Source organism: Rutidosis leptorrhynchoides, chromosome 3 (genome assembly GCF_046630445.1).
Source record: "Rutidosis leptorrhynchoides isolate AG116_Rl617_1_P2 chromosome 3, CSIRO_AGI_Rlap_v1, whole genome shotgun sequence".
In the NCBI taxonomy this organism is placed as follows: Eukaryota; Viridiplantae; Streptophyta; class Magnoliopsida; order Asterales; family Asteraceae; genus Rutidosis; species Rutidosis leptorrhynchoides.
Window position 1 is genome coordinate 613,094,886 of NC_092335.1, and position 6,037 is coordinate 613,100,922.

At 31.4% G+C, this 6,037-nt stretch overlaps 1 non-coding gene across 1 annotated transcript; it reads right to left on the reverse strand.

Annotated features, from left to right (window-relative positions):
* Positions 1 to 1,780: 1,780 nt before the first annotated feature.
* Positions 1,781 to 1,887, reverse strand: LOC139903279 (small nucleolar RNA R71). The gene has a single exon (XR_011778110.1). It is a non-coding gene; the product is annotated as a small nucleolar RNA R71 (small nucleolar RNA).
* Positions 1,888 to 6,037: the final 4,150 nt, after the last annotated feature.

The following is a 6,037-nucleotide window of genomic DNA, read 5'->3' on the forward strand; positions in this document are numbered from 1 at the left end:
ATATATATATATATATATATATATATTAAGAGTTGTTCAAAATATATAAAATTATAAAGTATTTCTATTTCTATTTTAGTTTTTAAAATATAAGTTTTTATTTATTTTATATACATACTTTATATAATAAAAAAAATTTAATTAAAAGAGTAATCGGGCCGTACTGTAGCAGCCCAAACAATCTGGCCTAGTATCCTAACCCATGCGATCGAATAGCCAAACAACACAAGACTCATGCGACCACATGAGAAGATTTGACAGGTCTGAACCTTAAAACTGGTACGGTTTAGGGTTTAATATTATTAATTATTATTAATTATTATTAATTAACCTAATTAGGGTTTTATTTAATTTTTTATTTTTAAGTTTTAATTAGTTTTATTAATTTATAAATTATTACTTTTATAAAATAAATAATATAAAAATAATATTTTTATAACTTTAAGTTTTATATTTTCATATCTTTTTAATCGTTTAAATTGTATATTTATCGTTCGTAATTAGTTTTAAGATTAGTTTTTGCCGTAGTTTATTTTTATTTCTAGATTTTCAGGCTTTGCCGTAAAATCCCTTAAGTGCTTTTTCTTTAAACTGAGATTTAGGTGCTTTAGAATTTTGCGACACCGTTTTAAGATTTTAGTACTTTTTAAGTTATTGCCGTTTTGAATATAGAATTCCTTTTAAGCTTTAATACCTTTAGACGTAAGTTTTAATTTTTAGTTTTTAGACTTTTAAGTTTCGACGTTTTTCTTTCTTATTTTTATTTTTCAACCTTTTATTTTTTGACGTTTTATGACACACTCTTTTTCTTTCTTATTTCTCAACGCTCTAGTTTTTAGGACATAGAATTTTCTTTATCTTCTTTAAACTTCGACGAAAAATTATTTTAAGTGGTTAAATTGATAGACATCCAAAATTTTCTGATTCGTAGTAATAGTTGGATTTGTTAGTTGCGAGTTGTGGGCTTCTGATTTAAAGGGTCCTGGCTACCTGCTGCATCTATTGGCTATTCAAAACGTGGGCAAAATCAAAAAAGTCTATTAATTTGATAGCCTATATAATTTTTATCTTTTATAACTAATAGGTTATTCAGTGAATGCACCGAGCCAAACATTCACCACCTGTAACTCGATCAAGACATCTAGCCAACATTGTCACCGTTGATGTTTCTTTAGAATCGTCATCCAGTCGACCAAGTACTCCAATTCAAATTTCCGATAATCCATTTTTTGAACCCGACCTCACAATTAAGAATCTGGAGGATATTCAGGGACAATTCAGAGATCCTGAACCACTAATCATTCCTCCTGAACCACAAATCACTCATCCATAGATTGTCGAGGAAGAAATTATTAAATCAGAATCCTCTAGTGATTCAGATTCAACAATTACAATCATGAAAAATCTGGAACCTCTAAGTATGGAAGACCGAATGAGGGCTAAACGCACTGGCCAAGGTCACGCAATTACTCAACCAGACATTAATGCACCAGATTATGAAATCAAAGGACAAATCGTACACATGGTAACTACTCAATGCCAATTTAGTGGTGCGCCGAAGGAAGATCCAAACGAACATCTTCGTACCTTTAATAGGATCTGTAATTTATTTAAAATCAGAGAAGTTGAGGATGAACAGATCTATCTCATCTTATTTCCCTGGACTTTAAAGGGAGAAGCCAAAGAATGGTTAGAATCGTTACCTGAAGGAGCGATTGATACATGGGATGTTTTAGTTATAAAATTTCTTAAACAATTCTTTCCGGCATCTAAAGCTGTGAGACTTCAAGGAGAAATAGTTACATTCACACAAAAGCCAAATGAAACATTATATGAGGCATGGACAAGATTTGGAAAGTTGTTAAGAGGATGTCCACAACATGGTTTAGACACTTATCAAATAGTACAAATATTCTACCAAGGATGCGATATCACTACACGAAAAGGCATCGACATAGCAGCTGGTGGTTCCATTATGAAGAAAACCGCAACTGAAGCTTACAAAATTATTGATAATACTGCTTCCCACTCACATGAGTGGCATCAAGAAAAAGACATCGTTAGATCATCTAAAGCGGCTAGAGCCGATTCTAGCCATGACTTTGATTCCATTTCTGCAAAGATAGATGCTTTCGAGAGACGAATGGAAAAGATGACTAAAGATATTCACTCAATACGAATTAGTTGTGAGCAGTGTGGAGGACCACATTTGACAAAAGATTGTCTCAGTATTGAACAAACAATGGAACAAAGAGAGAATGTTTCATATATAAACCAAAGGCCTGGAAATAATTATCAGAATAATTATCAACCACCAAGACCAAACTACAATCAAAATCAGAATTATAACCGAAATGTTCCATACAACAATCAACAAGGTCCTAGCAACCAACAAGTATCTAACAATACTTACAATCAGCAAAGACCTATTTTTCAAAATAAACCACCACAAACCGATGATAAAAAGACAAATTTAGTAGACATGATGTCGAAGCTAGTTGAATCTCAAACGAAATTTTTCACATCTCAGAAACAAACCAATGAACAAAATGCTCAAGCATTTAGAAATCAACAAGCTTCTATTCAAAATCTGGAACAAAAAGTAAGCAACCTAGCAAGGTTGATAGGTGAAAGAAAACTGGAAAGTCTACCTAGCGATACAAATGCTAACCCCCGGAATGAAACAGCTAAAGCCATTACCACAAGAAGTGGTATTACACTTAAACCACCTGAAATACCTGAAATTTCTGATGACTCTATTCCTACTCCACAAGAACCACAACTTGAGCAAGAAAAGGAAAAAGAACCGGTAGTTGAAAAGGTTAATGAAGATAACACAGTTAAGGCTAAACCTTATGTTAAACCATACCAACCACCACTTCCTTACCCAAGTAAAATGAGAAAAGAAAGACTTGAAGCCGAGCAATCCAAATTCCTGGATATGTTTAAAAAAATAAATGTAAATCTTCCTTTCATTGATGTGATTTCAGGAATGCCAAGATATGCTAAATTTCTGAAAGATCTCATCACAAATAGAAAGAAAATGGAAGAACTTTCGGCTGTTACAATGAATGCTAATTGTTCTGCAGTACTGTTGAATAAGCTATCAGAGAAACTCTCAGATCCAGGAAGTTTCACAATTCCATGTTTTCTGGGTAGTCTTAGTTCAATAGTGTAGTGACCCGAACTTTTCCATGTTTATATATATATTAAATGAAATTGTTATTTTACATGATTAAGTGTTTCCAACATGTTAAGCAATAAAACTTGTTAAGACTTGATTAATTGAAATAGGTTTCATATAGACAATTGACCACCCAAGTTGACCGGTGATTCACGAACGTTAAAACTTGTAAAAACTATATGATGACATATATATGGTTATATATATAGTTAACATGATATTATGATAAGTAAACATATCATTAAGTATATTAACAATGAACTACATATGTAAAAACAAGACTACTAACTTAATGATTTTGAAACGAGACATATATGTAACGATTATCGTTGTAACGACATTTAATGTATATATATCATATTAAGATATATCCGTACATCATAATATCATGATAATATAATAATTTAAAATCTCTTTTGATATTATAAACATTGGGTTAACAACATTTAACAAGATCGTTAACCTAAAGGTTTCAAAACAACACTTACATGTAACGACTAACGATGACTTAACGACTCAGTTAAAATGTATATACATGTAGTGTTTTAATATGTATTCATACACTTTTGAAAGACTTCAAGACACTTATCAAAATACTTCTACTTAACAAAAATGCTTATAATTACATCCTCGCTCAGTTTCATCAACAATTCTACTCGTATGCACCCGTATTTGTACTCGTACAATACACAACTTTTAGATGTATGTACTATTGGTATATACACTCCAATGATCAGCTATTAGCAGCCCATGTGAGTCACCTAACACATGTGGGAACCATCATTTGGCAACTAGCATGAAATATCTCATAAAATTACAAAAATATGAGTAATCATTCATGACTTATTTACATGAAAACAAAATTACATATCCTTTATATCTAATCCATACACCAACGACCAAAAACAACTACAAACACTTTCACTCTTCAATTATCTTCATCTAATTGATCTCTCTCAAGTTCTATCTTCAAGTTCTAAGTGTTCTTCATAAATTCCAAAAGTTCTAGTTTCATAAAATCAAGAATACTTCCAAGATTGCAAGTTTACTTCCAAGTTTTCTAAATCCATTCCTAGTAATCATCCAAGATCAAGAAACCTTTGTTACTTATAGTAGGTTATCTTTCTAATACAAGGTAATAATCATATTCAAACTTTAATTCAATTTCTATAACTATAACAATCTTATTTCGAGTGGAAATCTTACTTGAAATTGTTTTCGTGTCATGATTCTGCTTCAAGAACTTTCAAGCCATCCAAGGATCCTTTGAAGCTAGATCCATTTTTCTCATTTCCAGTAGGTTTATCCAAGGAACTTGAGGTAGTAATGATGTTTATAACATCATTCGATTCATACATAAAAAGCTGTCTTATTCAACGTTATAAACTTGTAATCACTAGAACATAGTTTAGTTAATTCTAAACTTGTTCGCAAATAAAGTTAATCCTTCTAACTAGACTTTTAAAATCAACTAAACACATGTTTTATATCTATATGATATGCTAACTTAATGATTTAAAACCCGAAAACACGATAAACACCATAAAACTGGATATACGCCGTCGTAGTAAAACCGGGGGCTGTTTTGGTTGGGATAATTAAAAGCTAAGAAGAACTTTGATTTAAAATCTATACTTCAGGAAAAATTATTTTTCTTATGAACATGAAACTATATCCAAAAATCATGGTTAAACTCAAAGTGAAAGTATGTTTTTCAAAATGGTCATCAAGATGTCGTTCTTTCGACGGAAATGACTATCTCTTTCAAAAATGACTTGTAACTTGTATTTCCGACTATAAAGTTATACTTTTTCTGTTTAGATTCATAAAGTTAAGTTCAATACGAAACCGTGGCCACTGGAATCACTCAAAACGGATTAGAAACGAGGAAATGACGAGTAAAACAAGATTGATAAAAACTACTCATTTTACCTACGTGAAAGTTAGTAATAAATCTATTCCAACCATAACCTAATCAACTTATATTGTATATTATGTAATCTTGAGATACCATAGACACGTATACAATGTTTCGACCTATCATGTCGACCCATCTATATATATATTGCGGAACAACCATAGACACTCTATATGTGAATGTTGGAGTTAGCTATACAGGGTTGAGGTTGATTCCAAAATATATATATAGTTTGAGTTGTGATCAATACTGAGATACGTATACACTGGGTCGTGGATTGATTCAAGATAATATTTATCGATTTATTTCTGTACATCTAACTGTGGACAACTAGTTGTAGGTTACTAACGAGGACAGCTGACTTAATAAACTTAAAACATCAAAATGTATTAAAAGTTTTGTAAATATATTTTGAACATACTTTGATATATATGTATATATTGTTATAGGTTTGTGAATCAACCAGTGGCCAAGTCTTACTTCCCGACGAAGTAAAAATCTGTGAAAGTGAGTTATAGTCCCACTTTTAAAATCTAATATTTTTGGGATGAGAATACATGCAGGTTTTATAAATGATTTACAAAATAGACACAAGTACGTGAAACTACATTCTATGGTTGAATTATCGAAATCGAATATGCCCCTTTTTATTAAGTCTGGTAATCTAAGAATTAGGGAACAGATACCCTAATTGATGCGAATCCTAAAGATAGATCTATTGGGCCTAACAAACCCCATCCAAAGTTCCGGATGCTTTAGTACTTCGAAATTTATATCATATCCGAAGGGTATTCCGGAATGATGGGGATATTCTTATATTATGCATCTTGTTAATGTCGGTTACCAGGTGTTCACCATATGAATGATTTTTATCTCTATGTATGGGATGTATATTGAAATATGAAATCTTGTGGTCTATTGTTACGATTTGATAT